This window comes from Pseudophryne corroboree, chromosome 8 (assembly GCF_028390025.1).
Source record: "Pseudophryne corroboree isolate aPseCor3 chromosome 8, aPseCor3.hap2, whole genome shotgun sequence".
Lineage (NCBI taxonomy): Eukaryota > Metazoa > Chordata > Amphibia > Anura > Myobatrachidae > Pseudophryne > Pseudophryne corroboree.
Window position 1 is genome coordinate 357,949,309 of NC_086451.1, and position 24,719 is coordinate 357,974,027.

The 24,719-nt window shown below is 42.6% G+C and overlaps 1 long non-coding RNA gene across 1 annotated transcript in view; it reads right to left on the bottom strand.

The window, feature by feature from the left end:
- Positions 1–1,783: 1,783 nt before the first annotated feature.
- The window catches only part of LOC134947797 (uncharacterized), a 56,645-nt gene continuing 33,709 nt past the window's right edge, over positions 1,784–24,719 (bottom strand). Inside the window, exons 2-3 of the long non-coding RNA XR_010182787.1 lie at positions 9,192–9,374; positions 1,784–1,899 (exon numbers count right to left, since the gene is read on the bottom strand). This is a non-coding gene — a long non-coding RNA (uncharacterized LOC134947797). The remainder of the gene's footprint in view (positions 1,900–9,191; positions 9,375–24,719) is intronic.

Below are 24,719 nucleotides of genomic sequence, written 5' to 3' on the forward strand. Positions count from 1 at the left end.
GGAGAAGAGGAAAAAGAAGGTGCAGATATTCTAATTATTTTTTTTACACATGGAATGGATAATATACATATATGGTTATCAGGTAAGAGCAAAATAGAATTCATGATTCTAATCTAGCTAATACCTTATAGTGAATAAAAAAATATATATTGAAAATCACAAATGGAGCAAATCTCAGTTCACATAAAGAAATGGAGGAACTCCAATATGGTCCAACATTTCACTATCTGCAAAACTTTTGTAAAACCCTGATGAAAGTATTAGAGATATTGAAACATAGAGACAAAATGGAGTTTGTCCATTCCTTAATTTGACCTGAGTCCCATCTCATTTGTGCTTAGAATTATCTATCTTGTGGGAGAAAAGTAACACACAATAGTTATAATAAGTTATATGAGAATTGCAGAGCACAGGCATGCCATAGATAGAACTAGTACATAATTATTTTCCATTGTTATTAGACTTTTAGTTTGACTGTGGATAATTTATGTCTTTAAATTTAATTAATGAGTAATATAAATTAATTGAAAAATCCTGATGGCGTTCTTGAGCTAACATTGCAAGTGTCAACTATTTCCATATAATAAATAATCTAATTTATGTAACCATTTGTCCAACAGAGGTAGGGGGAGAGTGTTTTATTAAGTGAGATTGTTGGATAGCTATTGCAGTGTCTCAGTTATAATTTTTTATACAGGTTGAGTATCCCTTATCCAAAACGCTTGGGACCAGAAGTATTTTGGATATTTGATTTTTCCATATTTTGGAATAATTGCATACCATAATGAGATATCATGGCGATGGGACCTAAGTCTAAGCACAGAAGGCATTTATGTTACATATGCACCTTATACACACAGCCTAAAGGTAATGTTAGCCAATATGTTTAATAACTTTGTGCATTAAGCAAAGTGTGTGTACATTCACATAATTCATTTATGTTTCATATACACCTATAAGGTGTATATGAAACATAAATGAATTATGTGAACACAGCCTGAATGTCATTTAATACAATATTTTTAATAACTTTATGTATTAAACAAAGTTTGTGTACATTGAGCCATCAGATAAAAAAATATTTCACTATCTCACTCTCGCTCAAAAAAATTCTGTATTTCGGAATATTCCGTATTTCGGAATATTTGGATATGGGATACTCAACATGTATAAGCGTAGAGACATGACAATTGTGATCCTTGCTGATGGGCTTCTTTATGTTCCGCTGTGATTCTGTCTCAATTTGATTTATGTACCATGGCTAGTCTTGACTAGAACTCATTGTTGGCAATATTCTACCAATTTGAGCAAAATTTACAAGTTATGATCTGCTAAAATTCATCTGAATTTCTGGATAAGTTCAATCACTGTTCATTTTTTATGAGCTATGTTCCATAAAATGAATGGTTTCATTACAATTTTGCCTATATTCTTGATAGTTTATGGCTGTTGGTCATTATGTATGTTTAGCAATAATTAAACCTACTTATAAATTAAATATTTTCTCTCTCTTTAGATTATTTTTAATTGTTTTCATTTTATTTGTGTTTTAATTTTTATTATAGCTTTGTGAATGTTTTTCATGTACCTACAATATTACTAAGATATAAATATATATATATATATATTTCCAATAACGGTCGCACTCACATCTTCAAAAGAAACAACGACTGGGGTGTCCACTCCAAATGCAAAGCATTATAATTATAGAAATGAAGGTAGAGGCACTCTCCAGATTTTGTAAATATGCAAAAAGTATTCATTTATTATAATATACGTTACATAATCCACTTGAATAGTGTCCTTATTGTGTCCTCAGGGTCATGGGGACAGCTGATCTTTGTGATTCCATTGACGGTGACTAAGACATATGTCTTTCAGATGTTGGCGGACCATACACTAAGAGGCAAATACAATGTCAGTAATAAACAGCATTAGCTGCATGCTTCTGGTTACTGACTAACTCCTTACTTATAGTATTTAAATCTTTAGTGTGGTATGACAGGGCCTTCTTAAAAGCGTTGTAGGCCCTGGGCAAAGCAATGTACTGGGGGCCCCTGCCCACCCATTCACAGCAACCAATTTAAAAAAAGCATAACCTTCCCCTTCTGGGCCACTGCTAAAAAATAACAAGGTTTTTGATATGAAGAGGACTTAGCTCTTAATACCCTATGCGCTCTGTCCATAAGAACGTCAGTATCAGAAAGATCAGATATATACTAAAAAACACTATTTCAGAAAGGTCAGGATGGCTGTCTTTTAAAAGTATAAAGATGGTTGCGAACCCTTATTATAACGTCTCCTATTTTGAAGGTCATCCTATTTATCATTCATTGGGGGTGGTGTATCAAGCAGTGAAAAGGGGGAGAAGTGGACCAGTGGAGATGTTGTCCATACCAATCAGCCTTGAGGTACTGTAACATCGATCCAGTACATTCTATAAAATGAGAGGTAGAAACTGGTGGGAAATATCTCCACTTGTCCACTTCTCCACTCTTTTCATTGTTTGATACATCACCCCCATAGTTTCATAATCATGTCTAAGTCTGTTCTGACTCTTAGAGTGGAAATTTCATGTTTGTATTCTGCCATATCAGTTTGCAATGCCTGATTGAAGAAAGCCAGAATTCTATGAATAGGCTAAGATTTGTGATGACCACTTCTGTAGTGGGTTAAAGGTCCATCTCAGGACATGTAGAGGAGCTGGGGAAGTGCACAGTTTCTAAGGGTGGGACTGAGCTATCAGATCTCTAAGAGAAGGCAGGGGATATAGGAGCCATTGCAGCATTAGAGGACTTAAGAGATACAACTCTAGTTGATGCAATATTGAGGAACCATTTAGGTCCTAAGGTAAGAGAGATCTATTTATATGGTAATATATATATATATATATATATATATATATATGGTTATATGGTACCAGGGAAATGAGGGTCCAAACAGCAGATAATATAGTGTATGGTCGAGATTATCACAAATGCAATATAAAAAATTACCACCAGGTGTCACCTGGAGTCAGCAGAGGATGATTTGGTTCCTGTAAGAATCAAAGCTGAACATTAGATACAGTAGTGGTGTTCCAAGTCTAGCAGACCTGGAGGTTATCTCTAACCAGCCACAGCATGAAGAGCTCCTAGTGAAGAGCCAGGTATGTACTGTAGCTCAGCTGAGTATATTATGTTGGCAGAAGAAAGACTTTTGTGGCAAAAGGAGGAAAAGGGAGGCGCAAGTTAAGAGGGTGAAATCAAGTTTTGATTATGAAGCAAAAGGGAACTGTAGTAGAGTAGGTAGGCAGTAGTAGAGTATAGTGTAATCATAAAAGGGTAGAGTAGCAGATTAAAAGGAGGATGATCTGCACCCAGAGGCAGGTATTACCTCTTCTTAGCTGAGTATATCACCGAATCAGCCAGAATCAGAAATGTTCAGGCATTGCAGAAGTAGGTCTCTACTGGTGCTCAGGTGAGGGAGGGAAGGGGGGGACGGATGGACATGTCTCTCCCTGGGGCTATGCAAGCAGATTTGGTTGCAAAGTGAAACTAGTTTAACAAGTGTTCTTGCCTGTAATTGGATACAATTTGAGCCACAAGAGAAAAGAGAAAGGGTTCGAAATGCCCTATGGTGGTGCACACAATTTTATATAAAATATAACTTTTATTATGACATGTATTAAAACCAGCGAATATTAAGAAAAAATAGAGAATAGTGTAAATAGAAAGAAAATCGTGATTAAAAATGAAAATGCTGCGCACTGGATGTCACCGGATTGGCTTATATCTTGCTATCGAAATTTATAGATAGTCGAAAGTTTCCAAAATTATCAAATCCCTCCCAGGATTGTAAGTATAGGATTGTTCAGGCAGGATTACCCGATGTCATCATATCTGATGTAGTAATGATATAGCTATAATAGCTGACTGTGTGTAGTGCTGAGATAATATACAATAAAGTGATCAAACAAAGATGTGTGTTGTATATTCACTTATTTCTCAGAGTAATGTATAGACTCTATTTATAAGATGTCAGTAGCACCTGTGTGTCTTTCTAAGTTTCATGAGCCATATTGTATCCACTGAAATAGCAACATAAGAGCATAAGGAAACAAATGTGTCCACTTAAAGAGAAACCGCTGTTGTTAGTTCAAAGATTAGGCTCTGACAATATCAAGCCTTTGAATTGCCACAAATAATAAACACCGTTATCCCAGTTGCAATGTAGTATCATTTGAGTTCAAAAAATTATTGCTGGCAGTGAAATAACCAGTAATCCCTTATCAGGGATCTTATCTAGGTGTGAGTTAATGAGCTAATTTATACATAGTTCATTTCTATATTTTACTGAACCATAAAAATGTATATATAGTAATAGTTAAATCTCACACCTGGGGTCTGGACATATTAGGCACCCTATGATTCCTTATTACTCAGAAGGGTTTCACACATTTAGTGTTATTTAATAATTGTGTGAGATTTAACTATTACTATATATACATTTTTATGGTTCAGTAAAATACAGAAATGAACTATGTATAAATTAGCTCATTAACTCACACCTAGATAAGATCCCTGATAAGGGATTACTGGTTATTTCACTGCCAGCAATCATTTTTTAAACTCAAATGATACTACATTGCAACTGGGATAACGGTGTTTATTATTTGTGGCAATTCAAAGTCTTGATATTGTCAGAGCCTAATCTTTGAACTAACAACAGCGGTTTCTCTTTAAGTGGACTCATTTGTTTCCTTATGCTCTTATGTTGCTATTTCAGTGGATACAATATGGCTCATGAAACTTAGAAAGACACACAGGTGCTACTGAGATCTTATAAATAGAGTCTATACATTACTCTGAGAAATAAGTAAATATACAACACACATCTTTGTTTGATCACTTTATTGTATATTATCTCAGCACTACACACGGGAGGTCATTCCGAGTTGTTCGCTCGCAAGGCGATTTTAGCAGTGTTGCTCACGCTAAGCCGCCGCCTACTGGGAGTGAATCTTAGCATCTTAAAATTGCGAACGAAGTATTCGCAATATTGCGATTACACACCTCGTAGCAGTTTCTGAGTAGCTTCAGACTTACTCGGCATCTGCGATCAGTTCAGTGCTTGTCGTTCCTGGTTTGACGTCACAAACACTCCCAGCGTTCGCCCAGACACTCCTCCGTTTCTCCGGCCACTCCTGCGTTTTTTCCGGAAACGGTAGCGTTTTTTCCCACACGCCCATAAAACGGCCTGTTTCCGCCCAGTAACACCCATTTCCTGTCAATCACATTACGATCGCCAGAACGATGAAAAAGCCGTGAGTAAAATTACTAAGTGCATAGCAAATTTACTTGGCGCAGTCGCAGTGCGGACATTGCGCATGCGCATTAAGCGGAAAATCGCTGCGATGCGAAGATTTTTACCGAGCGAACAACTCGGAATGAGGGCCACAGTCAGCTATTATAGCTATATCATTACTACATCAGATATGATGACATCGGGTAATCCTGCCTGAACAATCCTATACTTACAATCCTGGGAGGGATTTGATAATTTTGGAAACTTTCGACTATCTATAACTTTCGATAGCAAGATATAAGCCAATCCGGTGACATCCAGTGCGCAGCATTTTCATTTTTAATCACGATTTTCTTTCTATTAACACTATTCTCTATTTTTTCTTAATATTCGCTGGTTTTAATACATATCATAATAAAAGTTATATTTTATATAAAATTGTGTGCACCACCATAGGGCATTTCGAACCCTTTCTCTTTTCTCTTGTTGTATATTTATTGTGCCTGTGGTAGCACCCCCCAAATACTTTGGAACAACACTAACGTGAATTGGATAATAAAAATGGGGGTTACTCTCTAAATGTATAACCTGTGCGACTAGCATTATAGCAATTTACAATTTGAGCCAGGAGATTGGGATTGCCAGGAAGGGGTTCACAAAGTAATAACCCTGCAGAGTTGACTGAGAGGAGATTACCCCCATAACTGCAGAAAAGATAGTTGAGAGGCTGTACTAATCAGGTATGTCACAACTGGATCCCTAGAAGGTGGAGAAGCTTGGAGCTCAAGTTGGGATGTGTAGACAGTGCACTGATGTTATAGCTCATTAAGACAGTCAAGGGCTGCACTGGCAGAACCATGGGAAGAAGCCACAAACAGATGGGGAGTGAGGTGTGCTGTCAGGGAAGTTTATAATCCCAAACTGCATTCTCCTGATTCTCCTGACTCCATAGTACTCTGTACCACTGTACAGGAAGCAGAGAGCTAAAGACTGAAGCTGGTGAAGAACAAGCCGCTGTACATTGGGAGTCCATGTGGTGAAGTGGTGAGAAAGCAGCATTCTGTGTAGTAGAGCAGGTCTGGCACATCCGATGCCAGCCAGGGGTGTACTTAAAGCAGTTTTAAAAGCAGTATATGTATGTCCACAAAAACTTCCAAGTGGCCAATAATACAGAATTAAAGCACACAGTGCAGCAAACCATCCATCTTGGCTACATTATTTTAGTTTGTAATATTTATCCATTTTATTAAAAATATAGGGGGAGATATATCAAAGCTTGGAGAGAGATAGAGTGGAGAGAGATAAAGTACTGTACCAATCATCTCCAGACAGTTTTCAAGCACAGTAGTCTGTAACATGACAGGAGCTGATTTGTTGATACTTTAACACATAATTACCTCATATATTTTGTCTTTCTTTACTCTCACACCCTCCTGACACTTGGCCAACATTGCTGGGTGATCATATCATACAACCCATTATGAATTTAACAATCTGATGGACCATTATGCAATAGGTAGCATCTATCCTTGTGTATCGATGCCTATTTCCCTATAGATCGTAAGAAACTGTTCATAAATAAATAATAAATAATCTTTCTCTGCAAGCTTTGATACACATCCCCCATAGTCCAATTCAAAAATGTGTTTCAGTCGATAACGGTTCTCGCAGCCTTTAAGACATATTTGAAGTACATCTATGCAGAGAAAAAGTCTCGTTCTAATTTTTAGTAGTATTTTTTCATCAGAGAAGTAATTTGGGAACTTGCTAGTGACTATAATGTTATCGTTTGGATATTATGAAGAAACCTAATCCCAATTTTAGTCAGAGTATGGCATAACCTTTCCCTGTTGTCCCACAACAGACTCTTATTTCGTACCTAGTTATGTAGTTAACTTGTTATAGATAACAGTTTACATTATACTACAAGATGAAATTAAAGTGCTTTGTGATTTAAACCTCAAAAAGTAATGTCTGAACTGCATGTATCGTTTAGCATTTTTTCTCTCCTTGGCACCGTCTCAGCAGTTATATTGATTTTTTTTCTTCCCAATGGAAAATAGTATGATGTGAAATTCACTTGTAAGAACATGACTGCTTTCTTGGCACATTTAATATATTACAGTAGGGATTATGCTTGAGTTCATTTTAGGTTGATGTAGTTTTAGGCACTTAAAGAAAATCTGTTTTCAGACATACATACGAAATATGTGATCCTATACTCTCTTTTGTATTTTCTATATTATCCATACCTCCCAACTTTCTAAAGTTGGGAGGAGGGACGCAGGCCAAAATTAGCAGGCGTGGCCTCACGGGCAGGCCAGGCCTCATAGAAAGTGCAGTGATCGTGGGCCACGCACCTGTTTTTGCCGCAGCTGGTGCCATGCCAAGTGCTCTGTGAGCTGCTGCCATGCTCCTTCCCCTGTGACTCTCACTAGGTGAATAGACAATGTACGTATGCGCACAGCATCTGTTCGCTGCTCTTCTGCGGATGAGAGAGGTCTCCCAGCTGCCCCCACCACCACCACCATCACCACGGGACACTGCAACCCTGTGACTATGTATGTGTGTATGGGATTGCTGTATGTGTGTATGGAACACTGCGACCCTGTGACTACATACTAGTAACGCCCCCAAATACATTGCACCACGCAACCATTACCTCCTCCAAATGCACCCTGGCTGACAATCACAAAGGTATATTGAGAGCTGTACTAAGCCTTGAAAAGTTATAAATTGCACGGTGATAAAGTGCAAGCCAATCAGCTCCTAACTGCCATGTTACAGGCTGGGTTTGAAAAATGAAAGGAGCTGGTTGGTTGGTATTTTATCACTATGCAATTTATCACTAGTCAAGGCTTAGTACATCTGGCCCATACTCTCTGTATCCTGGTTGCAAGTCCATGACGGCACATGATGACACCCTGATGACACCCAGTGCAGGTGGCTGCGAAGTGGGGGATTGGCCTCGTGGTGGGGGTGTGGCTTAGTGGGGTGGGCATGGCCTCATTACCCGAACACCCATTTTCGTCATTCCAGGGGTTCCAACCGTCCTATGGTGTCACTACTTGCAGCTCACATCACTACTTTAGCAGGAGGCATCTGCTTGTAATAGATGCCTCCTGCTGCATTTACATACAGAACTATTGCTGCTGCTTCCAAGGAAGCACAGCAGCAATAGCTACTCTGACCACATCTGAATTAGCCCCTATAAGCACTTCTGTGATAAGAAGGCATTAAGCACTTCTTATGTGCATGCCTAAACTGCTGTACCTTAGCGGGTAGTTGAAGGATTTGATAATTCAAAGCGCATAGCTGAGTAGAGATGAACAAAAGTGATGTCATTCAGTTTGCAGAATTAATCCATCTGTGGGTCATTATACCAAAATCAATCTATTGTTAATTTATATCAAATGTGATGTTTAAAAATAGAAAATGGGGCTTATTTAGAGTTGCTGTAACTGCTACAGAAGGCAGATTGCACAGATATTCATGTGCACCTGTCAGCAGCCATATATAATATGTGCCAATGTGGTCAGGAGGAAATACATGATGATGATCACGGTCGCCAGTGCTAGCTAGCCACTTCTGATTGACTGATTGTGGAGTCAGTCACCTGTCAAGCTGATAGGAACTTATATATTATATGATTTTTTGAGGGCGTATTTTATGCAAACCTTATGCCAAATGTGTATTTTGTTATCAAAACAAATGTTTAAAAATGATGTGCAAGTGCACCTGATGTACCTCTGACACAGGGCTGGAATAAGCCTCTGGGGGGCCGTGTCACTTAAGACAAGGGGCTCCTCCCCCTCTTGTCAGCACTACCCCCCTGGCTGTTCCCGCTATGTGTGTTCCTCTTCCCCCATATCTCAGTGAGGTAAAATCAGTGGCACAAGTCCTACCCGCACTCCTGCAGCAGGGAAAGACTCCAGAGCCTCTGGGCAGAACGGGAACCAATTCTGCTAATCTCTAGCCTCCGACACCAGCAGCAGCTCTTCCGGCACCAGGGCAACCAGAGTTAGATTCAGATCTCATGAGACTTAGGCGAGATTCTGGTTTGGGGTTACCTCCCCTCCCATTTGTCCCTGCAAAAAGTAAAAATGATCCAGCACTGAACAAGGCATTCTCATGGCTTCATCCTGGCACAAATAATACTGTTTTCAACCTATAAAACTGGTGTATATTCTGCCGCTAAAGTTGGACACATTTTGAGATACATCCAGCTCTGCAAACTGCACTTCCTAAATGCTAGTCTTATCTACAGGAGCACACGTGTACTTTAGGTGGAACAGCCATTTTTAAATATTTATCTTGCATTAGTGGATAGGTGGTAACACCACCTTAACTAACGTGTACATATCCTGGATCATTGTGGTACCTAAGCATTTATCTTCTTTCCAGTAGCTGGGGCTCAGTTTTTGTTATTATAGAAATAGCTGTTAAATAATAACACCAATCCAAATAACCCCAACACTCACTCAACGCATCCGCACTAAAATGGATAATTAATGCAAGAAACAGCAAATAAATAAATAAATTCAACTCATAGACACACTGAAGTTTTTTGCCATATATTTGTTGGAACACATAGCTATTCATGTTGGACCTTGATCAATAGTATTCACACTGGAGGGGTGTCACTTTCTAATGACTATTACTGTAGTTAAAGATGTTGCTTTTACTTTTGTGGTGGCTGTTGTTCCATTAAATCCTCCCTCACAGGAATTGGTCTTGTGAATACCAAATTGCTTTCTAACAAATATTTAAAATGCCCGCTCTAATATATACTGCAGATGCCAGGCGCATCTTATTACCATATACGATAAAAGTGCGCTGTACATCTCAAAACACTGCATCCCGTAAGAGAAAACAATACACCCAAACATTATCTGAGTTCCAAAGCTCATTGATATATATATTTGTTATTAAAATGATATGTATTCAATATATCACAATGTACAGTATACATATAGTTACATGGTTACAATTTATACAGTAATCAGTTAATACAGAATACATACAGTTACAGGCCAGCGATACAATTAGCATATCTTTCTCATATAAATTCGTCCCTCCATATCACTCTCTCTCTCTCTGTTAAATCACGCAGGAACTGAATCATGCAGGAACTAAAATCATGCAGGAACTGTAAAATCATGCAGGTCTAGAAGCACCTCCATCATCGTCTGGGACAAAACAGCAACTCCCAACTGTGTGTCTCTGTAATGTGTTATCTAGTTTGGGGGAGGGAACTTTCTCATTCATAATGAGTCACTGGTCTGTTCGTATGCTAAACAGGTTCAGCCTTGAAGACATCCAAAGGGCTGGCCTGAGTTTCCTGTCCGCCACCTTTTTCTGTAAATGTCTATTGTCCTAATAAGCGTGATTTTAGCTTTCATACATTTAATCATAAATACTTGTTGCAATGTCCTACAACTTAATAACAAGTATCAAATGAATCTACACATTAATCTGCTTGCTTTAATACCAAATAAGACAGGTGTATCTTGCTTCGTTCCAATAATACACATACATGACATTACTCCATTATATAATTTTAAATCATTATGATGTCTGGCGCTTGATATTATTATACTTATGTACTGTATGAAATAAGTGTCAAATCCATCTCTGTGGCATGTCCATGTAAATGTGTGTATTACCATTTATTGCTGTGCTCGCTGCGCGTATTTGCAAGTATAGCGACTTATATGTGTAGAGTCTGTATGTTCTTTCTTTGTAATATTTTTGACTTCGACAGTCTTTATTCAAGCTTATTAATAAAGAAGTCTAAAAGTTGTTGCTTTTATTTACTGTAAAGCAGGACAACATATATATTGTGCCTATTCTCTTTGCATAGATTCAATAGGGGAGTTTCTTTGTCTCACTGAATGTCTTTTTGTGTGGGGCAAGTACCTATGGCTTCATTTATGAACAGAAATAGTTTATATAGAAGTTATTTGCCATCACTTACCTGTTTGTCATGGTCTCACAAGGTCCAGGGGTGTCTACATCCTGCATGGACTACCCTGCTGTGTTTCTGGCAGCCTAATGCTGTTGACATTGGGTTACTGATAAATGCACATGCGTTATGGCATGGAAGGCGTACCTGTTTTTTCTAGGACCCCATTGTCGACAAAGGAGACTGTACCCTTCAGGTCAACCATAGATGGCATAAGCATTTCTTCATGAGAAGTATTTCATTAAGCTTATATTTAGCTGTTTGAATTGATGCCATAACCCCTTTTATTGTAGAAACAAGAGCTAAAGATGATATGACTCATTCTTAAATGTAGCCTCAAAGTAGAGATGTGCACCGGAAATTTTTCGGGTTTTGTGTTTCGGTTTTGGATTCGGTTCCACGGACGTGTTTTGGATTCGAACGCATTTTGGCAAAACCTCCCTTAAATTTTTTTGTCAGATTCGGGTCTGTTTTGGATTCGGGTGTTTTTTTTAAACCCCCCCCCCCCAAAAACAGCTTAAATCATCGAATTTGGGGGTAATTTTGATATTATTAACCTCAATAACCATAATTTCCACTTATTTCCAGTCTATTCTGAACACCTCACACCTCACAATATTATTTTTAGTCCTAAAATTAGCACCGAGGTCGCTGGATGACTAATCTAAGTGACCCAAGTGGCCGGCATAAACACCTGGCCCATCTAGGAGTGGCACTGCAGTGTCAGACAAGATGGCACTTAAAAAAATTGGCCCCAAACATCACATGATGCAAAGATAAATAAAATAAAAAAAGAGGTACAAGATGGAATTGTCCTTGGGCCCTCCCACCCACCCTTATGTTGTATAAACAGGACATGCACACTTTACCAAACCCATCATTTCAGCGACAGGGTCTGCCACAGCTGAAATGACTGGTTGGTTTGGGCCCCCACCAAAAAAGAAGCAATCAATCTCTCCTTGCACAAACTGGCACTACAGAGGAAAGATGTCCACCTCCTCCTCATACTCCGATTCCTCACCCCTTTCACTGTGCACATCCCCCTCCTCACAGAGTATTAATTCGTCCCCGCTGGAATCCACCATCTCAGGTCCCTGTGTACTTTCTGGAGGCAATTGCTGGTGAATGTCTCCACCGAGGAATTTATAATTCATTTTGATGAACATCATCTCCATATTTTGTGGAAGTAACCTCGTACGCAGCGATCGCTGACAAGGTGACCGGCTACACTAAACACTCTTTCGGAGTACACACTAGAGGGGAGGCAACTTAGGTAAAATAAAGCCAGTTTGTGCAAGGGCCTCCAAATTGCCTCTTTTTCCTGCCAGTATATGTACGGACTGTCTGACGTGCCTATTTGGATGCTGTCACTCATATAATCCTCCACCAATCTTTCAATGGTGACAGAAGCATATGCAGTGACAGTAGACGACGTGTCAGTAATCGTTGGCAGGTCCTTCAGTCCGGAACAGATGTCAGCACTTGCTCCTGACTGCCCTGCATCACCGCCAGCGGGTGGTTTTAGAAATGTTATCCTTTTCCTGGCAGCTCCAGTTGCAGGAGAAAATGAAGGAGGAGTTGTTGGCGGGTCACGTTCCGCTTGACTTGACAAGTGTCTCACCAGCAGGTCTTTGAACATGTGCAGACTTGTGTCTGCCAGAAAGAGATATACAACGTAGGCTTTAAACCTAGGATCGAGCACGGTGGCCAAAATGTAGTGCTCTGATTTCAACAGATTGACCACCCGTGAATTCTGGTTAAGCGAATGAAGGGATCCATCCACAAGTCCCACATGCCTAGCGGAATCGCTCCTCCTTCAATCTCTCCAGCTGCTTCTGCAAAAGCCTGATGAGGGGAATGACCTGACTCAGGCTGGCAGTGTCTGAACTGACTTCACGTGTGGCAAGTTCAAAGGGTTGCAGAACCTTGCACAACGTTGAAATCATTCTCCACTGTGCTTGAGTCAGGTGCATTCCCCCTCCTTTGCCTATATCGTAGACAGATGTATAGGCTTGAATGGCCTTTTGCTGCTCCTCCATCCTCTGAAGCATATAGAGGGTTGAATTCCACCTCGTTACCACCTCTTGCTTCAGCTGATGGCGGGGCAGGTTAAGGAGTGTTTGCTGGTGCTCCAGTCTTCGGCACGCGGTGGCTGAATGACGAAAGTGGCCCGCAATTCTTCTAGCCACTGACAGCATCTCCTGCATGCCCCTGTCGTTTTTTTTAAAATTCTGCACCACCAAATTCATTGTATGTGCAAAATATGGGATGTGCTGGAATTTGCCCTCATGTAATGCACGCACAATATTGGTGGCAAATTCCCAGGAGAGTCCAATTGGGGTAAGCCAATCTGCGATGATGTTCCTCAGTTTCCGTAAGATGTTGTCAGCTGTGTGCCTCTTATGGAAAGCGGTGATACAAAGCGTAGCCTGCCTAGGAACGAGTTGGCGTTTGCGAGATGCTGCTACTGGTGCCACCGCTACTGTTGTTGCTGTGGGAGGCAATGCATCTACCCAGTGGGCTGTCACAGTCATATAGTCCTTAGTCTGCCCTGCTCCACTTGTCCACATGTCCGTGGTTAAGTGGACATTGGGTACAACTGCATTTTTTAGGACACTGGTGACTCTTTTTCTGACGTCTGTGTACATTCTCGTTATCGCCTGCCTAGAGAAGTGGAACCTAGATGGTATTTGTTACCGGGGACACAATACCTCAAGAAATTCTCTAAGTCCCTGTGAACTAACGGCGGATACCGGATGCACGTCTAACACCAACACAGCTGCCAAGGCCTGAGTTATCCGCTTTGCAACAGGATGACTGCTGTGATATTTCATCTTCCTCGCAGAGGACTGTTGGACAGACAATTGCTTACTGGAAGTAGTACAAGTGGTCTTCTGACTTCCCCTCTGGGATGATGATCAACTCCCAGCAGCAACAACAGCAGCGCCAGCAGCAGTAGGCATTACACTCAAGGATCCATCGGAGGAATCCCAGTCAGGAGAGGACTTGTCAGACTTGCCAGTGACATAGCCTGCAGGACTATTGGCATTCCTGTCTAAGGAGGAAACTGACACTGAGGGAGTTGGGGGTGTGGTTTGCACTGGGAGCTTGGGTACAAGAGGAAGAAGGGATTTAGTTGTCAGTAGACTGCTTTCGCTGTCACCCAAAGTTTTTGAACATGTCAATGACTTCTGCTGAATGCGCTCCAGGTGACGTATAAGGGAGGATGTTCCTAGGTGGTTAACGACCTTACCCCTACTTATTACAGCTTGACAAAGGCAACACGCGGCTTGACACCTGCTGTCCGCATTTCTGTTAAAATAATTCACCACCGAAGAGGTGATTTTTTTTGTATTTTGATCAGGCATGTCAATGGCCATATTCATCCCACGGACAACAGGTGTCTCCCCGGGTGCCTGACTTAAACAAACCACCTCACCATCAGAATCCTCCTTGTCAATTTCCTCCTCAGCGCCAGCAACACCCATATCCTCATCCTGGTGTACTTCAACAGTGACATCTTCAATTTGAAGATCAGGAACTGGACTGTGGGTGCTCCTTTCAGCACTTGCAGGGGTCGTTCAAATGGTGGAAGGAGCCATCTCTTCCCGTCCAGTGTTGGGAAGGTCAGGCATCACAACTGACACAATTGGACTCTCCTTGGGGATTTGTGATTTAGAAGAACGCACAGTTCTTTGCTGTGCTCTTGCCAGCTTAACTCTTTTCATTTTTCTAGCGGGAGGATGAGTGCGTCCATCCTCATGTGAAGCTGAACAACTAGCCATGAACATAGGCCAGGGCCTCAGCCGTTCCTTGCCACTCCGTGTCGTATATGGCAAAATGGCAAGATTACGCTTCTCCTCAGACGCTTTTAATTTAGATTTTTGGGTCATCATTTTACTGAACTTTTTCTTTTTGGATTTTACACGCGCGCTACTATGACATTGGGCAGATGACGTTGATGGCATTTCACCGTCTCTGCCATGACTAGTGGCAGCAGCTTCAGCACTAGGTGGAAGTGGATCTTGATCTTTCCCTATTTTACCCTCCACATTTTTGTTCTCCATTTTTTAATGTGTGGAATTATATGCCAGCTGCAAGATACACCAATGGACTACTGTACTGTACTCCTATATGTACTGGTGGTCACCAAAATGCTGCACTGTACTACTGTATACTGGTCACACAACAATGCAGCACAGATATGGATACTGTTAGGCGCCGAGGGTCCGCGGCCCGGCGCCTAGCAACTAGGGACGCCGCATGCGGACAGCCGCCGGCTCCCTAGCAACGCTAGACGCCGGGCGCACGGAGCCGCACAGACCCTAGCAACGGGGACGCCACTGTCGGACCGCGTTCTCCGTTGCTGGGTCTAAGTTAATCACCTCACTGGTTCCTGGCCGTGCAGCATGCAGCTGCACGGCATGTTGTAATTAGCCCTGTCTGGCTCCTGATTGGAGGTCTCCCATTTAAAGGCACTCTCAGGACTTCTCACAGACGCCGGTTATAGCTTCCTGTTTGCTGTGTCAGTTGCAGAGAGTTTTCCAGTCCTGTTCTATCCGGTCGTTCCTGTCCTCAGTGGTCCAGTACTCGGAAGTTGTCATCTTTTCCTGGAGTCCAGACCGAGCACCTTTAACATCCTGTGGTGTTCGTGAGTCGCGGCGTAGCCGTGTGTTGCGGCTTGACCGCTTACTATTTATTATTTGGTTATATTGTGTTTCGGAGCTTTTGCGGAGGATTCCGCTCCCACAAATCCACTCTGGTATCCAGCGGTGCTGGATAGGAGTTACGGATTAGTGGATTTTTGGTTGTCCTTTTCCCTGGCGGTTTGTCCGCACATACTTCTGGTTTAAGTTAGTTAGCTTGTAGCCCCTGGCCTGGTTGCTTAGTCAGAGGGCCCCTTGTTATCACCCTGTCTCGGATTTCCCTTTGTCTCCCATTAAGACCTGAGGGGGCATCGGAGTTGGGCAGACATAATCCGCCCTTCAAACGCGGCTGCCATGGGCTCAAGCAACCATAGTCTCGCAGGGGATTTCTGATTACACGGGCGAGACAACGGAGTTAGGGCGCCAGGGGTTACTAGGCTTTCCGCTCCCGTAACCAGCATTTCCTTCCAGTACTCTGGCCTCTGTCATAAGATCTCCTCTGGTCAGAAGTACTGGAATCATAACATTATAACCGGCCAGACCAAAACTTAAAATTAAACAGGGTTTGATTTTTTCCCTTATTCAGTTTAGAAGATTTGTCGGCCTCATGAATCCCACTGGTTTAGGGCCAAATCCTGGCCAGCTTCTAGTTAGCCAGATTCAAGAACTTACTCAGATGGTTCAGGATCTTTCCCTTCGGGTGAAGTCGCAGGAAGATCTTTTACGGACTTCCCCAAGGGTCGTCCCTGAACCGAAAATGCATTTGCCTGATCGTTTTTCTGGTGATAGGAAGCAGTTTTTTAATTTTAAAGAGTCTTGTAAACTTTATTTTCGTTTAAGACCAATCTCCTCAGGTACTGAAGCTCAGCGGGTCGGAATTATTATTTCTTTACTTCAGGGGGATCCCCAGACCTGGGCTTTTGGTTTAAGAACAGAGGATCCGGCATTGTTGTCGGTAGACGCCTTTCTGGGGTCGTTAGGGCTTTTGTATGATGACCCTGATAGAGAGGCATCCGCCGAGAGTCAGTTACGTGCTCTCAGACAGGGTAGGAATCCCGCAGAGATTTATTGTACGGAGTTTCGCCGTTGGTCGAACGACTGTGGCTGGAATGACCCAGCCCTGCGCAGTCAGTTTCGCCTCGGCTTATCTGAGTCTATAAAAGACAGTCTCCTTCAGTATCCCGCTCCTGAGACTCTCGATAAACTCATGGAGCTTTCTATTAAGATTGATCGTCGCCTCAGAGAGCGGAGGGCTGAAAAAGGAGCACCTGTCGGATCTACTCCTTGTGTTTTTTCCATTCCAGTGGACATAGAGGAACCCATGCAGATGGGTCTCTCCAAGCTGTCTCCTGAAGAAAGAACCAGAAGGCAAAATTCTGGTCTTTGTTTGTACTGTGGGGGTAAGGGACATTTTGCCCGTAACTGTCCGAACAAGTCGGGAAACGCCTCGACCAAGTGAATTGTGAGGGGGTTCACTTTGGTCTGCAGCTTATCTCCTCGAATAATTCCCTGTTAGTCCCAGCTAAAGTTTCCTTTGGCAGCCTCTGTTCTTCGGTGTCAGCGTTTGTTGACAGTGGAGCTGCAGGGAACTTTATGGACTTAACGTGGGCCAAGGCCTTAGGTATTCCTCAGTTAATCTTGGGTAGGCGTATCACCATGCATGGTTTAGATGGGAGTCCCTTGTCCAATGGGGTTATTTCCCTCTGTACACCCCCTGTTCTACTTTCGGTAGGAGCTCTTCACTCCGAAAAGATTGAATTTTTCCTTACCCATTGCCCAGCAGTTCCGGTGGTTCTAGGTCACCCTTGGCTGGCCTTTCATAATCCCATCATTGATTGGCAGTCGGGGGAGATCTCACAATGGGGTACCATTTGTAATAAGGAATGTATTACGCTTCCCCTCAGAATTGCTGCTGTCATTCCCGCACCCATTCCTGTGGAATACCAGGATTTTGTTGATGTATTTTCCAAGGGCAATGCGGACATTCTGCCTCCCCATCGGCCTTATGATTGTGCTATTGAGCTAATTCCTGGTGCCACATTGCCAAAGGGAAGGTTATATGCATTGTCCGGACCAGAAACTGTGGCTATGAATGAGTATGTTAAAGAGAGCTTAGGGAAAGGATTTATCAGGCCATCTAAATCCCCTTTAAGTGCAGGCTTCTTCTTTGTGGAGAGGAAAGATGGATCACTCAGACCCTGCATTGACTTTAGAGCCTTGAATAAGATCTCAGTAAAGAATACTTACCCTTTGCCGCTGATTTCTGTCCTCTTTGATCAGCTACGTTCGGCTGTGATTTTTTCTAAGATTGACCTGAGAGGAGCGTATAACCTCATCCGAATCAAGTCAGGAGATGAGTGGAAAACGGCATTCAGTACTCAATCGGGTCACTACGAGTATCTGGTTATGCCATTCGGCCTGTCTAACGCTCCGGCAGTTTTCCAGGATCTCATTAACGATGTGCTCCGTGATTTTCTTGGAAGATTCGTAGTCGTCTACTTAGACGATATCTTGATCTATTCTGACTCTATTGAACTACATGTTACCCAGGTGCGTCAGGTTCTTCAAAAATTACGTGAAAATCACCTATATGCCAAGCTGGAGAAGTGTGAATTTCATGTCACGGAGGTATCCTTTTTAGGGTACATTATTTCCCCTCGGGGATTCTGTATGGAACCAAAGAAGCTCCAAGCCATCCTTAGTTGGGCGCAACCCACCAACTTAAAAGCAATTCAGCGCTTTTTAGGGTTTGCGAATTATTATAGAAGATTTATTCATTCTTTTTCCGACCTGGTTGCTCCCATTGTGGCACTGACTAAGAAGGGAGCGGATCCAACCAACTGGTCACGTGAAGCTGAAGTATCTTTTCAGGCCTTGAAACAAGCCTTCATCTCAGCCCCAGTCCTCAGACATCCCAACCCAGAATTGCCTTTCATTGTTGAGGTTGATGCCTCGGAGGTTGGAGTAGGGGCTATCCTGTCTCAGAAGGATCCGGACTCTCTAGAATTACATCCTTGTGCCTTTATGTCCAGGAAATTCTCTTCTGCTGAATCCAACTACGATGTTGGTAACCGGGAATTACTGGCTATTAAATGGGCTTTCGAGGAGTGGAGGCATTGGCTTGAGGGAGCAACACATACCATTTCAGTTTTGACTGATCACAAAAATCTTCAGTACATCGAATCAGCTAAACGGCTGAATGCCCGGCAGGCTCGTTGGGCTTTATTTTTTACTCGTTTCAAGTTTTTTATCACCTTCAGGCCAGGTTCCAAGAATACCAAGGCGGATGCCCTGTCACGCAGTTTTCTTCCAGTTCATGATAACAGTCCTGTTACTCCCATACTTCCGTCTTCAGTCATTCGGGCAGGTCTCACACAAGATTTATTCACCCAGTTAAAGCAGCTTCAACATCAAGCTCCTGGAAATACTCCTGCTGGTCGTCTTTATGTCCCTGAGTTTTTGAGAGCAACTGTTTTGACTGAGTTTCATGATAGCAAAGTTGCCGGGCATCCGGGGATCTCTAAGACTTTGGAATTAGTCTCCCGCTCAGTATGGTGGCCTGGTCTTTCCAAAGACATTAAGGAGTTTGTTTTTTCTTGTCAAGTCTGTGCACAGCATAAAGTTCCCCGTTCCTTGCCTATCGGTCAACTTATGCCCTTAAATGTTCCTCTCAGGCCATGGTCTCATATTTCCATGGATTTTGTGGTAGACCTCCCTCTGTCAGCCGGATGCCGAGTCATATGGGTAGTAGTGGACCGTTTTAGCAAGATGGCCCATTTCATTGCTCTTCCCCTACTGCCATCTGCCCAGGGATTGGCAGTTTTGTTCCTCCGCCATGTTTTCAGACTCCATGGATTACCCACTGATATTGTTTCTGATCGGGGTCCACAATTCATTGCACAATTTTGGAAGTCTTTTTGTGTCTCATTAAAGATGAAATTGTCTTTAACGTCCGGCTACCATCCCCAATCCAACGGGCAGACTGAGCGAGTTAATCAATCATTAAAACAGTATTTGCGTTTGTACTCGGCCAAACTCCAAAATGATTGGTCCGAGTTTCTTCCTTTGGCGGAGTTTGCTTACAACAATGCCTGTCATTCCTCCACCAATGTGTCTCCATTTTTTACAGTTTTCGGTTTTCATCCCAGGGCTAATTCCTTTTTTCAACATTCCTCTGTCTCCTCGCTGACCTTGACCTCTCATCTCAGACTCATTTGGAGAAAAGTGCACCTTGCTCTCAGAAAAGCGGCATTTCGGGAGAAAATTTTTTCTGACAGGCTCCGGCGGCCTTGCACTTTTAAAGTAGGAGATAGGGTATGGTTGTCGACTCGCAACATTAAACTTCGACAAACCTCAGCCAGATTGGGCCCCAAATTTATTGGACCATTTCATATTATAAAAAAGATCAATCCAGTTGCTTTCCGGTTACGTTTACCAAGAACTCTCCGGATCGGAAATACGTTCCATTGCTCCTTGTTGAAACCATACGTTTCTTCCAGTAGATTTCCTCGAAAGGTCTCTCAGGGGAAATCATCAGTAGATGTACAGGGTCAGCAGGAGTTCTTGGTGGAGAAGGTTCTCGATTCCAAGTTGTCCCGGGGTCGGCTTTATTTTCTGGTACATTGGAGAGGTTATGGTCCAGAAGAAAGGTCTTGGGTCCTGGATAAGGATCTCCATGCCCCGAGGCTCAAGAGGGCATTTTTTCGAGAATTTCCTCAGAAACCTGGCTTTAGGGGTTCCTTGACCCCTCCTCAAGGGGAGGGTACTGTTAGGCGCCGAGGGTCCGCTCGTCAGTGCGGCCCGACGCCTAGCAACTAGGGACGCCGCATGCGGACAGCCGCCGGCTCCCTAGCAACGCTAGACGCCGGGCGCACGGAGCCGCACAGACCCTAGCAACGGGGACGCCACTGTCGGACCGCGTTCCCCGTTGCTGGGTCTAAGTTAATCACCTCACTGGTTCCTGGCCGTGCAGCATGCAGCTGCACGGCATGTTGTAATTAGCCCTGTCTGGCTCCTGATTGGAGGTCTCCCATTTAAAGGCACTCTCAGGACTTCTCACAGACGCCGGTTATAGCTTCCTGTTTGCTGTGTCAGTTGCAGAGAGTTTTCCAGTCCTGTTCTATCCGGTCGTTCCTGTCCTCAGTGGTCCAGTACTCGGAAGTTGTCATCTTTTCCTGGAGTCCAGACCGAGCACCTTTAACATCCTGTGGTGTTCGTGAGTCGCGGCGTAGCCGTGTGTTGCGGCTTGACCGCTTACTATTTATTATTTGGTAATATTGTGTTTCGGAGCTTTTGCGGAGGATTCCGCTCCCACAGATCCACTCTGGTATCCAGCGGTGCTGGATAGGAGTTACGGATTAGTGGATTTTTGGTTGTCCTTTTCCCTGGCGGTTTGTCCGCACATACTTCTGGTTTAAGTTAGTTAGCTTGTAGCCCCTGGCCTGGTTGCTTAGTCAGAGGGCCCCTTGTTATCACCCTGTCTCGGATTTCCCTTTGTCTCCCATTAAGACCTGAGGGGGCATCGGAGTTGGGCAGACATAATCCGCCCTTCAAACGCGGCTGCCATGGGCTCAAGCAACCATAGTCTCGCAGGGGATTTCTGATTACACGGGCGAGACAACGGAGTTAGGGCGCCAGGGGTTACTAGGCTTTCCGCTCCCGTAACCAGCATTTCCTTCCAGTACTCTGGCCTCTGTCATAAGATCTCCTCTGGTCAGAAGTACTGGAATCATAACAGATACTAGAAGTGACACAGAGCTGCAAGATACAGCAATGGACTACTGTACTGTACTACTATACACCAAAATGCTGCACTGTACTACTGTATACTGGTCACACAACAATTATATGGATACAACAGATATGGATACTAGAAGTGACATAGAGCTGCAAGATACAGCAATGGACTACTGTACTGTACTACTATACACCAAAATGCTGCGCTGTACTACTGTATACTGGCCACACAACAATGCAGCACAGATATGGATACTAGAAGTGACACAGAGCTGAAAGATACAGCAATGGACTACTGTACTGTACTACTATACACCAAAATGCTGCATTGTATTACTGCATACTTTTCACACAACAATGCAGCACAGATATGGATACTAGTAGTGACACAGAGCTGCAAGAGACAGCAATGGACTACTGTACTGTACTACTATACACCAAAATGCTGCACTGTACTACTGTATACTGGTCACACAACAATGCAGCACAGCTATGGATACTAGAAGTGACACAGAGCTGCAAGATACAGCAATGGACTACTGTACTGTACTACTATATATACTGGTGGTCACCAAAATGCTGCACTGTACTACTGTATACTGGTCACACAACAATGCAGCACAGATATAGATACTATAAGTGACACAGAGCTGCAAGATACAGCAATGGACTACTGTACTACTATACACCAAAATGCTGCATTGTATTACTGTATACTTTTCACACAACAATGCAGCACATATATGGATACTAGTAGTGACACAGAGCTGCAATATACAGCAATGGACTACTGTACTGTATACTATATATACTGGTGGTCATCAAAATGCTGCACTGTACTACTGTATACTGGTCACACAACAATGCAGCACAGATATGGATACTAGAAGTGACAGAGCTGCAAGATACAGCAATGGACTACTGTACTGTACTACTATATACACTGGTGGTCACCAAAATGCTGCACTGTACTACTGTATACTGGTCACACAACAATGCAGCACAGATATGGATACTAGAAGTGACACAGAGCTGCAAGATACAGTAATGGACTACTGTACTACTATACACCAAAATGCTGCATTGTATTACTGTATACTTTGCACACAACAATGCAGCACAGATATGGATACTAGTAGTGACACAGAGCTACAAGATACAGCAATGGACTACTGTACTGTACTACTATACACCAAAATGCTGCACTGTACTACTGTATACTGGTCACACAACAGTGCAGCACAGATATGGATACTAGAAGTGACACAGAGCTGCAAGATACAGCAATGGACTACTGTACTGTACTACTATATATACTGGTGGTCACCAAAATGCTGCACTGTACTACTGTATACTGGTCACACAACAATGCAGCACAGATATGGATACTAGAAGTGACACAGAGCTGCAAGATACAGCAATGGACTACTGTACTGTACTACTATACACTAAAATGCTGCACTGTACTACTGTATACTGGTCACACAACAATGCAGCACAGATATGGATACTAGAAGTGACACAGAGCTGAAAGATACAGCAATGGACTACTGTACTGTACTACTATACACCAAAATGCTGCATTGTATTACTGTATACTTTTCACACAACAATGCAGCACAGATATGGATACTAGTAGTGACACAGAGCTGCAAGATACAGCAATGTACTACTGTACTGTACTACTATACACCAAAATGCTGCACTGTACTACTGTATACTGGTCACACAACAATGCAGCACAGCTATGGATACTAGAAGTGACACAGAGCTGCAAGATACAGCAATGGACTACTGTACTGTACTACTATATATACTGGTGGTCACCAAAATGCTGCACTGTACTACTGTATACTGGTCACACAACAATGCAGCACAGATATAGGTACTAGAAGTGACACAGAGCTGCAAGATACAGCAATGGACTACTGTACTACTATACACCAAAATGCTGCATTGTATTACTGTATACTTTTCACACAACAATGCAGCACATATATGGATACTAGTAGTGACACAGAGCTGAAATATACAGCAATGGACTACTGTACTGTATACTATATATACTGGTGGTCATCAAAATGCTGCACTGTACTACTGTATACTGGTCACACAACAATGCAGCACATATATGGATACTAGAAGTGACACGGAGCTGCAAGATACAGCAATGGACTACTGTACTGTACTACTATATATACTGGTGGTCACCAAAATGCTGCACTGTACTACTGTATACTGGTCACACAACAATGCAGCACAGATATAGGTACTAGAAGTGACACAGAGCTGCAAGATACAGCAATGGACTACTGTACTACTATACACCAAAATGCTGCATTGTATTACTGTATACTTTTCACACAACAAAGCAGCACATATATGGATACTAGTAGTGACACAGAGCTGAAATATACAGCAATGGACTACTGTACTGTACTACTATATATACTGGTGGTCACCAAAATGCTGCACTGTACTACTGTATACTGGTCACACAACAATGCAGCACAGATATGGATATTAGAAGTGACACAGAGCTGCAAGATACAGTAATGGACTACTGTACTACTATATACCAAAATGCTGCATTGTATTACTGTATACTTTGCACACAACAATGCAGCACAGATATGGATACTAGTAGTGACACAGAGCTACAAGATACAGCAATGGACTACTGTACTGTACTACTATACACCAAAATGCTGCACTGTACTACTGTATACTGGTCACACAACAATGCAGCACATATATGGATACTAGAAGTGACACAGAGCTGCAAGATACAGCAATGGACTACTGTACTGTACTACTATATATACTGGTGGTCACCAAAATGCTGCACTGTACTACTGTATACTGGTCACACAACAATGCAGCACAGATATGGATACTAGAAGTGACACAGAGCTGCAAGATACAGCAATGGACTACTGTACTGTACTACTATACACCAAAATGCTGCACTGTACTACTGTATACTGGTCACACAACAATGATATGGATACAACAGATGTGGATACTAGAAGTGACATAGAGCTGCAAGATACAGCAATGGACTACTGTACTGTACTACTATACAC